We start from the raw sequence: 15027 nt of genomic DNA on the forward strand, positions 1-15027 counted from the left end.
TTGGGTCCACTCACCTGTGCACAGTAAAGTCAACCTATTGACACTGAGTTGTGATGAAGGAAAGCTCAGTGTTTACTGCAGGCATCATGTAAAAAGAATGGGCAGCTCATGTTCAAAAGACCTCAACTCCCTGATGGCATTCAGAGAGGGGGTTTTAAAGGCAGTAGGAAGCAGGGGCTGCCAGAGGGTGCTCAAGAATGCACAATTCTTGAATTGGTTGGCATCAGTGTGAATTTTCATGCTTCATCAGCCTTCTATTTTTAACCAGTCTAAGGTCTATGTCCTTGTGATCAGAAATTTCCCATTAAAACAACTTAGAAATGTGTGTCAGGAAACTGGGAGTTGGGTGATTCTTCCATGTGGCAGATTTGTAATATAAATTGTTACCAGTTTCCCAGCCCAATAGCTATACTCACACACACACACACACACACACACACACACACACACATATACATATATATACACATATACATATATACATACATATATACATATATATATACATTGTTTTTTTTCTTTTTTTACATCTTCACATCTTCATGTCTCTAATCATTAGCACTGGAGCAGACTTGAGAGACTTGTGGTGGGGGTGTCCCAGAGACTATAGGAAAAACCTTTTACTTCAAAGCACAGGGACATAGGGGCTTATATATAGCTTCATGTGGATGATATGCACCTCTGGGACACACTGAGGAGTTGACATTTGAAAAGAAATGAACAACATGATAGACGAGACCAGGGGATCTGTTACAAGAATGATCCAGGACAGAGGCTCCAAGTGCAATGAGGCAGGGAGATAAATGTGGCAGAATACAAGGAAAGAAGTATTTTAGAAAATGGAATGTTAAATTGATCTTTATAACAATCCTACAAGGTAAAATTATCACATAAAGATGAGAAAACAGAGGTACATTATTAAAAGGCCGAAAGTCGTACTTCTTGTAAATGACTGAACTTGGATTCAAAACCAGAATCTTTGATAAAAGTCACAATGCTGTGGGAGCTTCCCAGGTAACAATAGTGATAAAGAACCTGCCTGCCCATGCAGGAGATTTAAGAAACACAGGTTTGATCCATGGATAGGGAAGATCCCCTGGAGGAGGGCATGGCAACCCACTCCAGTATTCTTGCCAGGAGAATCCCATGGACAGAGGAGCCTGGTGGGCTACAGTCCATGGGGTAGCAGAGTCATAATGACTGAAGTGACTTAACATGAAACACATGTTAAGTTTCATGACTTAACATGAAAATGCTTTTGTAAGGTACCCATTTACCTGGAACCTCCTCCAGAAACCTGGAGACTTTCATATACTTGGAATATACCCCATATTCATCATTCAGTTAGTTCAGTTGCTGACTCATGTTTGACTCTTTGAAACCCCATGGACTGCCTCAGACCATGCTTCCTGTCCATCACCAACTCCCGGAGTTTACTCAAACTCATGTCCATCGAGTCGGTGATGCCATCCAATCACCTCATCTTCTGTCGTCCTCTTCTCCTCCTGCCCACAATCTTTCCCAGCATCAAGGTCTTTTCAAATGAGTCATTTCTTTGCATCAGATGGCCAAAATATTGGAGCTTCAGCTTCAGCATCAGTCCTCCCAATGAATATTCAGGACTGATTTCCTTTAGGATTGGCTGCTTTCATCTCTTTGCTGTCCAAGACACTTTCAAGAGTCTTATCCAATATCACAGTTTAAAAGCATCAGTTCCATTGCACTCAGCTTTCTTTATGGTCCACCTCTTACATCTACACCCGACTACTGGAAAAACCATAACTTTGACTATACAGACCATGGCAAAGTAGTGTCTCTGCTTTTTAATATGCTATCTAGGTTAGTTATAACTTTTCTTCCAAGGAGCAAGTATCTTTTAATTTCATGGCTACAGTCACCATCCATTGTGATTTGGAGCCCAAGAAAATAAAGCCTGTCATTGTTTCCATTGTTTCCCCATCTATTTGCCATGAAGTGATGGGACCAAATGCCGTGATCTTAGTTTTCTGAGTATTGAGTTTTAAGCCAAATTTTTCACTCTCCTCTTTCACTTTCATCAAGAAACCCTTTAATTCTTCGCTTTCTGTCATAAGTGTGGTATCATCTGCATATCTGAGGTTGATCTTTCTCTCAGCAATCTTGATTCCAGTTTGGGCCTCATCCAGTCCAGCATTTCTCATGATGTACTCTGCATATAAGTTAAATAAGCAGGGTGACAATACAATATTGTATTTTAACACAATAATGTATTAAAAATGTGTTTTTGTTACATTTTTCCAACACAATATAATCCACAATATAATTAGTAGTGCATCATATATCTGTTACTATGTAACATACCACTGCAGAATTTCATGGTTTAAAACAGTAAAGACTCATTTAGCTCATGAGTCATCCAGTTGCTTTGAGCCTGGTAGGTCTTGGCTGCCCTCGGTTATATCGCCACCACAGTCAGTTAGCTGGACAGACTGGTAATGGTTGACTTTACTGACTCTCCATGGGCTCTTCCATGTATTCTGGGCCTTTGTTGGGATGAATCAGGTGACTGACCCTGACTCTGCTCCACTGGGTCTTTCAACTTCCAGGAGTCTAGTCTGATCTTACAAAATGTTGTTGTTAAAGAGAAAAATACAGGCTTTAAGATGTCACTTGTGCTAAAGCCCAGGATAGTAAATCTCAATTTAGTACCTGACCTATTGGCAGTTTTAACCTACCCAGAAATGTAATCAACCAGTTGTGAGTTTTCTGGTCAGCACCAATGAAGTCTTCTGTCACATGGATCCTCTCCATCCCCCTCAACACCCCACCTACAGAAGAAGATGCCTTCTGCATGATAAGACTTTGTCATTCCCTTACCCGATGAAAGAAGCTGTCCTAGTCTAAAAATAAGTCTTTTTTTTCTTTTGCTAATAACTCCCTTGCTCCAAACATCTTCCTATAAACACCTTCCACTCTGTACTGTGCGTTGTAGCACCCTTCTGTTTTCTAGGTGGGATATTGCCTGATTCACGAATTCCTGAATAAAGATAATTAGATCTTCAAATTTATTTGGTTGAATTTTGTTTTTTAAACAAGTGGAGACTTCAGGTGTCCAAGAAAGCACACAAAGACATACAAGACTCACTGAGTCTGAAAGTAGAAAGTAATATCATATCATTTGCCGCCCTTTCAAACAAAACCAGTGACTATACATACAGCTCAAATTCAAGGAATAAAGAAAATGTATCTATCTCTTTATGAGACCTACAAAGACGCTCTGCAAAGAGCATGGACATAAGAAAACATGAATAATTGTGGCTACTTTTCCAGTCTTCCACAAGTGGCCTTACATATTTGTAGAGAAACTATTAGCTAAAGTTTCTTTAGTAACCTGTGGCTCTGGGGTCTTATTTAAGGAACCAAGAAGCTTTTGTTTATCTCATCATAATATTATAAATAATTTTTATATAAAATTTCCAGTTCCTTCATATAATTTCACTCTTCTGCTATCCCTGTGACATACTTGAACAATTTGTACCCTTAGATTTTGTTTCCTCTGGATGTTAGTAAACTGCAATAAAATGCATTTAATGCTACCGCAATGCAGCAGTTCACTGAATTTCAGTACTAGTTTACTTCCATCAAGGTCATCTTGAATCAGCTTCTGCTTTGACAGGAATCTATTAGCATCAAGAAACATCAAGCAATTAATTGCTGCATTTTAAGTTTTCTTTTTTTTTTTTTCTCTGCTTACATCTTAAAAAATGGAAACACGTATCAAACCTTACAGTTATGAATTAGAATCACTTTCCTAGTAGATGACTTATTGATGCTGAAGTGATTAACCTTTCATTAAAACTTGATATAAAATTCTTCACCCATATATCTGTGTTTATTACTAAAGCCCCAAAGGAAAATATATCAAACGTAAGACAGCTTGGTTTTTTAAAACACTTTTGCAACTTGGAGACTCATAAAATCTTGGATTTTCTAAAATCTCCTCCATGCCATCTACATTATGATAGAAAGAAGCAGGTTGCATAAATGAGCACATACGCTCTTGAACTGTGTCCTATTACCTTCCTTCAGGATAGAGACATGACATTAACTAGGGTGCTGTCCTATAATTCCCACGTCACATTTAAGGAGAGGCATGAGATAATCTTTTATTTTGGTAGAATATTTTGTTTTGAATCAATGTAGAGCATAACTTTGTATAACTCTTCACAACAACTCTGCTGTAGTTGACACATATTGCATATGGGACCCATTTTTTAGGAACTGGATGTAAATGCAATGTCACAGTTTGTGTGATTCAGAGAAGTTATGTGTCTCTATCCAAAGGAGCCTTTCGAGCATCTACCTATTTATTCCTTCAGATCCTCAGAGGTGGTGGGGCTCTGATCACAGCGCAGCTGTTAACTAACAGCACCATCACCTTTATCTTGTCTTCTGCTTTGACTCTTCTTATCTTTGATAAAATTCATTCTAAACACCTGCAAACTCCCCAGCTAATAGTTCGGTGTGTTAAAGATATTCAGAGCGGCCTGCATGGCTGTTAGGCTGCTTCTGTAGCTGGTGCCAGGGCAACCTTGGTGACATCTGATGATGTTCACTAAAGGGTTACCAGGTCAACACCAGGCTGCTTTGAATTTGCTTCACTGATAGGAACAAAATCCTTTCCCCTCTCCTATAATCAGTCACAGAAGTACAACTCAAAGCTCTCTTACCTGCCAGACTTTAAAAAAATTTCATGCTGTATTGGCATTGTATAAAACAACTCCAAAAAGTAAAACCTCGACTCTGGTCTTCTCTCTCTGCCCTCCCTGACTCTTCCTGATCCTCAACGTTCTTTACATTTATGAGCTTGGGCCTGAGAACAATCTGAGTTTGGAAAAAAAAAATATGCTGTACTAGAATATGATAACTGATAACCAATGTTAAGTGAAGAAGCTAATAGATGCATGTTTTACTTTCTGGTTAATTCTCTAGTCTTTACCTGTAGTAAAACATAGATGACTTAAGACAATCTAAATAAGCTTTGGGAGTGTATTAACTTTTTACTCAAGTCTTGATAATAAAAGTTACTTTAAACTTCATGGAAATTATTGAGACAACATACCATCAGTAATTTTTTCCACCTTGTTGAGAGGTAATTGACATAAGACATTGCTAAGTTTAAGGTGTAAAATGTGATGATTCAATATACCTACATATTGGGAAATGACAACCACAATAAGGTTAATTAACACATTCATCACCACATATATACAAATTTTGTGTACATGGTGAGAACGAACATTTAAGTTTTAGTTGTTTAACAACTTTCAAGTACAGAATACAATGTTATTAACTATAGTCACCTTTCTGTACATGAGCCCCAAGACTCATTCATCTTATAAAAAAGAAGTGTATATCCTTTGTCCAACACCTTTTTCCCCACCCCTAGACACTAACAACCACTGATCTTCTCTTCGTTTTGATGATTTTGCTGTTAATAACCTTTTAAGATGCTACCATACATGGCAGGAGATTCCCTCTGACCTACAAAGTGAATAATGAGGCTAAAATGACTGGTTTCTCAGTGCTGTGGGAAGAAAAAACAAACAAAACAGAAGCAGTAGAGAGGTAGTTGAGCAAAGCATCTTTAAGTCAAGTTGTAATTCCCAGCTATAGAATGCACTCAATAAAGCATAATACCACTCAGAATTGGAATTTTTGTATGAAATGAATAAGGAAAGACAATTGGTTCACTCTCAAGAATTGAACATGAATGCTAGTCTGGAAATATGCCAGGCAACGGGAACACAGTAAAGTGCAAAACGGATATGATTTATGTACTTTATGTACATGTATATTAACAATAGAGACAGATATTAGTGAAAATATCTTGGATATCATGAATATACCTAATATGCATGGAAAGAGTATGCACAATAGAAGTAACTAACTATGTGACAAGGATTAAACACAGTCAGTAGAGCTGGGGATGATGTAGTACATATCTACTGCTTTTTGCCCAGCAGTACTCTCTTCCATATGGGCACATGCTTTACCCATTAAATGCAGTAAATGGTCAAATATGTGGCTGTATGTCTTGAAGTGGACTGGATTTCCCAGGTGGTATGACTGGTAATGAGCCCACCTGCCAATACAGGAGACACAAGGAACATGGGTTAAATCCATGGATGGGGCACGGAGTACATGGCAACCCACTCCAATATTCTTGCCTGGAGAATCCCATGGACAGAGTTGCCTGGTGGACTACAGTCCATGGGATTACAAACAATTGGACATGATTGAGCAAATAAGGACAGCACACACATCACGGTATGTATGTGAATCCTAAACACCCAATTTTGAGCTTCCCTGGAGGTTCAGTGGTAAAGAATCTGCTTGTCAATACAGGAGACATGAGTTCAATCCCTGCGCTGGGAAGATCCCCTGAAGAAGGAAATGGCAACCCACTCAAGTATTCTTGCCTGGGAAATTCCATGGACAGAGGAGCCTGGCTGGCTGCAGTCCACGGGATTGCAGAGAGTCGGACATAACTGAAGTGACCTAGCACACTCACATTCACCTGAAGTGGGCTAGTCAGAAATTCTCTGAAATGTTTCATATAGAATTGAAATTAAATTAAAATACTTTTTTAATCTTTGATAGTTAATCTGTGAGCATATAAACCCAGAAAATCCTGTGATTCCTTGGAACATGAAAAATTATTATATGTCCTAGAAGAGAATAAAATTGACATTGAGACATGAGGCTGATTCTGTAAATGTCAAAAACCACAAACTGAACTCAACTCCAATTAATGAAATGAAATGCCACTGCTGATGTGAAGCAGGAAGGCTGGAAGGGTGTTTGCTGTTGGGCTGGGAGGTGGATATACAAGAAGGACTGTCTCTTCTTCCCTGGTCTCTCTAGCGCCCTCTCTGGTAAAGACTAATAAATGACATACTCTGGAAGCAAAGATGTAACTCAGGGAAACTTAGCTCCAGCATCCTCAAGCTGAATATAAAGGGTAGAAACTTAACAACTGCATCAGTCCTATAACTATTTTAGTAATTGAGTAAATCATATTACATCCTCTTACAAACAAAATACTAGGCCCAGGCTGTTTTACAACATGATTCTAACCATCAAAGAATTAAACCTTGCTACAGGAAAGATAAGAAGAGTTATTCCTACCACTCGACTTAAGTTGGACTAATCGGGATAGTAAAATCAGACATATCAAAATAAGGAAAAAAAAATCACATGTCTAAATATCACTTAAAAAAAAAATGACATTGAGGGAGAAGCCATTGCAGAGGTCAGTGTCAGTATAATGGGTCTTGCTGGCTCTGAGCTCAAATTAGAAACCAATAGTTTCACAAATCAATATTTTTCCACATTAGGGTTCAGATTGATTTTATGTCACTGACAAACAAAAAAGTCTTACTTAATAAAAAAAAAAAATCAGTGACTACAAATGTTGCATGTGACATCATGAAACGTGAGGGTGGTTGTACAAAATGGGGGGAGGTTGTCAATGTTTCCCTGGACAGAACTGTGGGGAGCTGTTGATATTTACTGTAAAGAAGAGGCCATTTAAAATAGATAGTTTAAAATACAAAGTTTTAGCATGAAATAGTTTACCTGTTGATGAGAGTGTTGTGATGGAAACATTTCAGAGTATGCCTTTGTTAGCTAATTCTTTAAACATTACTAAGGTGAAATGGAAAAGAAGCAAGAATGTATTCAAGTAAGAGGATCTGAAAATTGATTTTGATGATTTAGACAGAAAATATTCTATGATTGGAAGCAATTCTGACAACTCTGTAGACAATTGTCTGTCCCTGCTTTGCCAAGTCATCCCCTGACTACCTCTTCCCTTAATCACTAGTTTTAGGGGACGAAGGATTTGCTTGTCTCTTTGATGAAATTAAAAAAAAAAAAGAAGAAGAAGAAGAAAGAAATACTGGAAGAAGAAAACTTCTATCACTTTCTTTTATAGTTATGTTTTGGGATCTATTTTCAGTCAATATTTATGTGGCATAGACATTGCCTTTTTTCCATCTGATGAACCTAAAGGTTAGTATTATAGTAGAAAGATGATCATAGCATCTCTTCATGCAAATGAGTTTCAACTCTTGGGCATGTAATAAAAACCATGGCTAATTCATGCAGAAGTCCCTCGGCCTCATACACTGTTTTAAGAGCTTTATTTATATTGACTTATTTAATATTAACAGAAACCTATATGGTGAGTGCTATTATTATTTCTATTTTTCGGAAAAGCACACCAAGGTCAAACAGGTAAAATAAATTTCACAAAGACAGAGCCAATAGAAATGCAGCCAGGATTCACATTCAGGAATTACAAGTCAGTAGTTCATGCATATAAACACTATCATACATAGAAATGCAAAAATATATCTATGTGATAGTGTGAAATTACTTCCCTGGTGGCTCAGATGGTAGAGAATTCAACTGCAGTGCAGGAGACCCGAGTTTGATCTCTGGGGTGAGAAGATCCCCTGGAGAAAGGAATGGCTATTCACCCCAGTATTCTTGACTGGAGAATTTCATGGACAGAGGAACCTCATGGGTTATAGTCCATGGGGTCACAAAGAGTCAGACACAACTGAGCAACTAACACTTTATAATGTCAAAATGCTTTAATTAATTAATTATTAATTACTTCTCCCCTGTCCCAGTTTTAAATCAATTGAGAAGTAAAGTGAAACTGAAAGTTGCTCAGTCGTGTCCGACTCTTTGTGACCCCGTGGAATTCTCCAGGCCACAATACTTCTCCAGGGGATCTTCCTAACCCAGGAACTGAGCCCAGGTCTACCACATTGCCAGTGGATTCTTTACCAGCTGAGCCACGAGGGAAGCGGAGTGGGTAGCCTATCCCTCCTCCAACAGATCTTCCTGACCCAGGAATCGACTGGGGTCTCCTGCATTGCAGGCAGATTCTTTACCAACTGAACTATCAGGGAAGTCCCTGAAAAGTAAATAGCATTAGGTAGAAACAAAAATACCCATTTTGCTCTTGGAAAAGCTGCATTAAAGTATCTCATTTGGTACTAAATTATAGATGGTCTACTTACCACTTTCTTCCTTGCATTGAGCCTACCTACTCAGTCATAAAGAACAGAACAACTGGATGCTTTCCTGGGAAGAGGAAGGGCTTAGCAAATCAATTGTTTCTGCTATCATTGATATTACACTACCTTTATTCTCTTCTTCTGAAAGTTGGGGGAGATTGTCTTGTTCTTCATTGTTGTGAAAGCCATAACAAATAATCATTGTGCTTCTTTTTGATGAGTATTCCAAGAGCTCTTGGAATTTTATCTATCTATTTACTTTATTGAACTATGGCTCCCCAAGTCAGTAGGTGTCCAATATGTTACTGGAGGAGAGTGGAGAAATAGCTCCAGAAGGAATGAAGAGGCTGAGGAAAAGTGAAAACAATCCCCAGTTGTGGATGTGTCTAGTGGTGAAAGCAAAGTCTGATGCTGTAAAGAAAAATATTGCATAGGATCCTGGAATGTTAGGTCTATGCATCAAGTTAAATTGGAAGTGGTCAAACAAGGTGGTAAGAGTGAACATTGACATTTTAGGAATCACTGAACTAAAATGGACTGGAATGGGCAAATTTAACCCAGATGACCATTATATCTAATACTGTGACAAGAATCCCTTCCCAAATCCATCTCTTCCCTGCCTCCCCTACCTTGGTAACCACCATTTTGTTCTCTGTGTCTGTGAGTCTGTTCCTGAACTGTAGATATGCTCATTTGTACCATATTTTAGATTCCACAAGTAAGTGATATCATGAGATTTGTCTTTCTCTATCTGACTTAATTCACTTAGTGTAATAATCTCTAGGTCCAATAATTCATATGGCATTATTTCATTCTTTTTTATGGCTGAGTAATATATGTACTGTATCTTCCTTATGACTGGAAATTTTATACTTTTCTGTCATTATTATTATTATTGATGATTTGGATAATTTCTGACATCTATTGTCTCAGATCTAGCATGCTGGGGGCTCTTAGTTAAGTATTTGAACTTTACAATCATCCTCCACGTCTATTATATATTTTTTTTATTTTTAATTCTGTTTTTCTTTTGAAGCTATGCTCTGTTAAAATTTCTAGCTAATGTAATGCCCTCTTTTCTCCTGATATACTCCTTTATTATTATTAAAATTTAAGCAAGCACATTTTTAATTGCTGAGTATTTAGAAAATGTCTTTACTATAGAAGGTCAGCATTTAGACTAAAATTAAAATATGTGACAAGAATATGGTGCTTTTGTAGCAAAAACCTAAAATATGTGGCACTTGTTTAGTACAGATAGTAAGAAGAGAGGAGAAAGATATCAAAATAAGGAATTCTTATGTGCCTCTTCATGCTACCAAAGTGTTTGGTAAATTGTCATCTATGATAACTTGACAAAACCTCCACCTAAGAGGTTCATAGCTTTCTGGGAAGCAGTTGGAATGACCCACAATATTAATGTGTGTTAAATATCCCTAGCTGCTTTTAGAAAAGTATTTCAAGAAAATGATGATCTTAAACCAAATTTAGAGCATTTACTGAGAGTGAAAGGCATGAAGTCTAGAGATGGATAAAGTAGGTATTTGCTCCCACCACATCACATATAAAATAATGGGCCCAGAACATAATAACAAAAACAAACAAAAAGATTGGCAAAAGGGAAGATTGAAATCAAACAGCAGTTCCTATTCCACAGCAACAATAAAATGAGCTGGCAGGCTTTGAAAACCTCCTTGACCTGGCATGAAGCAAGTGCTTAGTGCCTTTGTTTCCTATTTCAGCTGTTACAAATTTCTAAACATTTAGTGGCTTAAAACAATAAAATTTATTCTTTTACAGTTTGGAGTAACTTACCCAAAGTTAACAACAATATTGACATCAAGTATAACCCTGCTTCTCATGGAATTCTCGAAGACTTCACACCAAGAGCTCTCATTTAAGATGAGTCTCAAGCCTGCAGCAAAGATCATATTGAATAAAGGTATCTCCTTCTAACTCGTTTATTATTTTAGGTAATTTTATTGTAACTACCAATAAAGTAGACCATTATAGATATAAGACAATTAATAAAGCAGTCTTTAACAGCTCTGTTCCAAACAGAACATTGTGCTTAGTTATTAATCTATGCTACCAGAAATCTATTAATTTATTTTATATAACTATATGGCTAATGACTCCAAACCTGTTCTGAGTAAAAGGACTCAGGTTTTCAAGTGTACATCTGAAGTAACAGGCTGTTAAAAATACATCCTAAATGTTCGCCAACATCTACCATTGTCAAAACAAAAAAAACGGCAAGGAAGACCTCTAAAAGGTTGTGGATGACAAGGGATAAAAGGATTTGCCCCAAAGTACAGAGGCAGGGTCTTGAGAAGGGGATAGACTGAATATTGAGAAGGGGGATAGGCTGAATATTGGCAAAGATGTCCAAATTCTAAAAACTCAAGAGCCTGTGAATTTTACACCATAAAAGGAAGTTTGCCAATGGATCTATTAATAGGTTATCTGGACGGGGCCAATGGCCTTATCAGAGGAAGGAAGAAGGCTCCAGAGTCAATAGTAGGGTATATGATGGGAGCAGGAAAATCACAGGTTATGTGGTGCTATCTGGGAACTGTGACTCCAGAAACATCTAGAAGTCTCTAAAAGCTAGAAAAAAAATGAGGGATCAAATTCCTCCCTAAAAGTTCTAGAAGAAATTAGCCTTGCTGACACCTTGTCAGAAGAAGCAACTTCTGACACCTAAAGCAGTAATGCGAATACATTTGCATTGTTTTAAGTCACTAAGTTTGTGAAAATTTGTTATAGTAGTAAAAGGAAGTTAATATACTAAGAAACACACCACTGCCAGGCCAAAAAATCTTTCACACCCTGCTCAGCTGGGTTTTAGCTCTGCTATGGACCAGGAACCACTGTGTAATTTCAATTCTTCTTTTGGCCAAATTTGTGCTTGTTTGTTTTTGCTAGCCTGTTCTGACTCCGTGATTTCATATTTCATGGGTAAAATCAAATACTTTTCAGTCTATATTCTCAAAACTATAAGCGGTCAAATCCTGATCTGGTGCAAAGAACAATGCATCACATAAGGAGTCTAGATTTTTGCTAAATAAAAGTCTGGATAAATCCTGAGAAAGGGAATAATTCTGCGTTTGAGGTGTGAAAAAAATTATTCTGATGGATTTCTGCATATGCAGAAGATCCCCAAATCTAGTATTCTCTTTTTCCAGGGCACATACATTACCAGCTGGGGACTATATTTTTGTTTCCCCACCTTTAGATGTGTAGGCATTTGATTAAACTGTTACCAATAAATAGGACCAGAAAGCAAACTTGACTCCCTAGAAGGAAATCCCTGCCTGAAATGATTTATATTACATGACAACTTGGAGGGTGTCTTTGGCTGAAGTTGACACTTAAATTTGTGAGCTTTGACTAAGTTTTAGTTTGGCCTCTGTAATGTGGTTAGGCCTCTTCCAATCAGTTAAAACCTTTTATTATGATTTTTCTTTACTTTTTTTTTTTTTGCCGCCTGAGTTCTTCATTGCAGTGGGTGGGGGCTTCTCTTGTTGCAGTGCAACTGCTTAGTCACCCCATGGCATGTGGGACCTTAGAACCTGTGACCCGTGCATTGAAAAGTGGATTCTCAATCAATGGACTATCAGGGAAGTCACATTAAAAAATTTAATAGAACAAAAAATTGGCCTCCCACAAGCAAGATAGAAATCTCCTGCAGGCATCCTCAGACTTCATGGCACTATTGGCTCCCCTGAGCCCCAGGAGACTTCGCCCTACAGCTAGATTGCATCATTTGGCTTACCTGAAAATTGAGCCTGTATGCCTACAGTGTGGATTTGAACTTGCCAATCTCCATAATGGAGAGAGATTATGGAGATTATTTCATATCATATCATGATATTTCATATCATATAGAAAGAGATCATACAAATATGATTGGTCTGTTTCTCTGGAGACAACCTTAATACACAGCCTGTAACTACCCATCTTTCTTCTCTATTTAAACTAGGACACAGATGCTTTCATGATTAAGCATAGAACTTGAAGGTGAGAATAAAGTTTTAGAGAATTCAGTATAGCATGTAGTTCCATTAATACACATTGTTTCCTGCACACTTCTTTCAGGATACAGCAATAACTTATTTCTTCTCCTCATTATTTGTATTTGTAATTAAGAACATAGCACTGTCTTTTTTTATTTTTGTTTTGTTTTCTTGTTTGTTTGTTGATTTGTTTACTTAATCTCTCTATTGCCTCTATTGTGCCTGAAAATAATTATCTGTGAATGATATATGGGTGATTTTTTTTCTTAGAATCTCAATATATGAGAATTTTTCTACTGTATCCACCCAAAGTAGGGGGAATAAAAAAGAAAAGACTGGCTGAAAATACTCTTAGCTCACAGCTTTTTTTTTTTTCTTTAAGATTTGAATGCCAAAAAATAGAAGAACCAGCTACATATGCACACCATCTTACTATCTTGGAACCAAACAGAAAGTTCGCTGGTAGCATGGGGAACATCTAAGGCTTCCCCAATGGCTCAGCAGATAAAGAATTCACCTGCAGTATGGGAAAAACAGGAGATGTGGGTTCAACCCCTGGGACCAGAAGATCCCTTGGAGGAGGAAATGGCAACCACTCCAGTATTCTCACCTAGGAAAACTCCATGGACAGAGGAGAGGGCTGGGCTAAGTCCAAAGGGTTGCAAAGAGTCAGACATGACTGAGCATAAGGACAGATGGAGGAACATCTATGTGCTGTGTGTACTTAATCTCTCAGTCATGTTTGACTCTTTGCGACCCATAGACTGTAGCCTGCCCGGTTCCTCTGTCCATTGGATTCTCCACTCAAGAATACTGGAGTGGGTTGTCATTCCCTCCTCCAGGGCATCTTCCCAACCCAGAGGTCAAAGCCAGATCTCCCACATTGCAGGTAGATTCTTTACCATCTGAGCCACAAAAGAATCCCAAGAATACTGGAGTGGGTAGCCTATCCCTTCTCCAGGGGATCTTCTCAATCCAAGAATTGAACAAGGATCTGCTGCATTGCAGGCAGAGTTCTTAACAGCTGAGCTACCAGGGAAGCCCGGGAGCATCTTTGAAGTGAATATATTAGGTTGGTGCACAAGTAATTGCAGTTTCAGATCATGAATGTTAAATCATTGTAACTATGCTTAGACACATCTTTATTAATCAAATTAGCACCATTACAATCAAAATATTTTTGCCAATGAGAATTAAGTTTGTTTATTTCTGTAACATAAAAATCCATGCTTCAGGTTTCAATGAGCTCTTCAAAAGTCTTTTCGGCGTCCTGTTGGTTTAGAAGCATTATCTCTGCAAAAAGTTGTTGAGATGCTTGAAGAATGGTTATCAGTTGGCAGGAGGTTAGGTAAGTACAGTGGATGAGGCAAAGCTTCATAGCCCAATTAGTTCAACTTTTGAACGTTGATCCTGTGACATGCAGTTTGTCATTGTCCTAGAGAAGAACCAGGCCCTTTCTGTTGCAGTTTAAAGTTCATCTCATTGATTTGCTGAGTATACTTCCCAGATGTAATGCTTTCACCAAATTCAGAAACCTGTAGTAGATCATGTCCAACAAACAGTGACCATAACCATTTTTTGGTGCAAGTTTGGCTTTCAGTAGTGCTTTGGAGCTGCTTCTCAGTACGGTCACTGAGCTGATCTTCACCAACTGTCATATAAAATCTGATTTTCATCCCATATCACAATCCAATTGGGAAATGGCTTGTTGTTGCATAGAATAAGAGAAGATGACACTTCAAAATGGCAGCTTTTTGATTTGCATTGAGCTCATGAGACATCCACTTATTGAGTTTTATCACCTTTCCAACTTGCTTTAAAGCCTAAACGATCATAGAATGGTCAATGTGGAGTTCTTCAGCAACTTTTTGTGTAGTTGTAAGAGGATGGGAGTTGTTGATGAACAGGGAGGCCTGGCGTGTTGCGATTCATGG

This window comes from Cervus canadensis, chromosome 1, assembly GCF_019320065.1.
Source record: "Cervus canadensis isolate Bull #8, Minnesota chromosome 1, ASM1932006v1, whole genome shotgun sequence".
NCBI classification, from domain to species: Eukaryota; Metazoa; Chordata; class Mammalia; order Artiodactyla; family Cervidae; genus Cervus; species Cervus canadensis.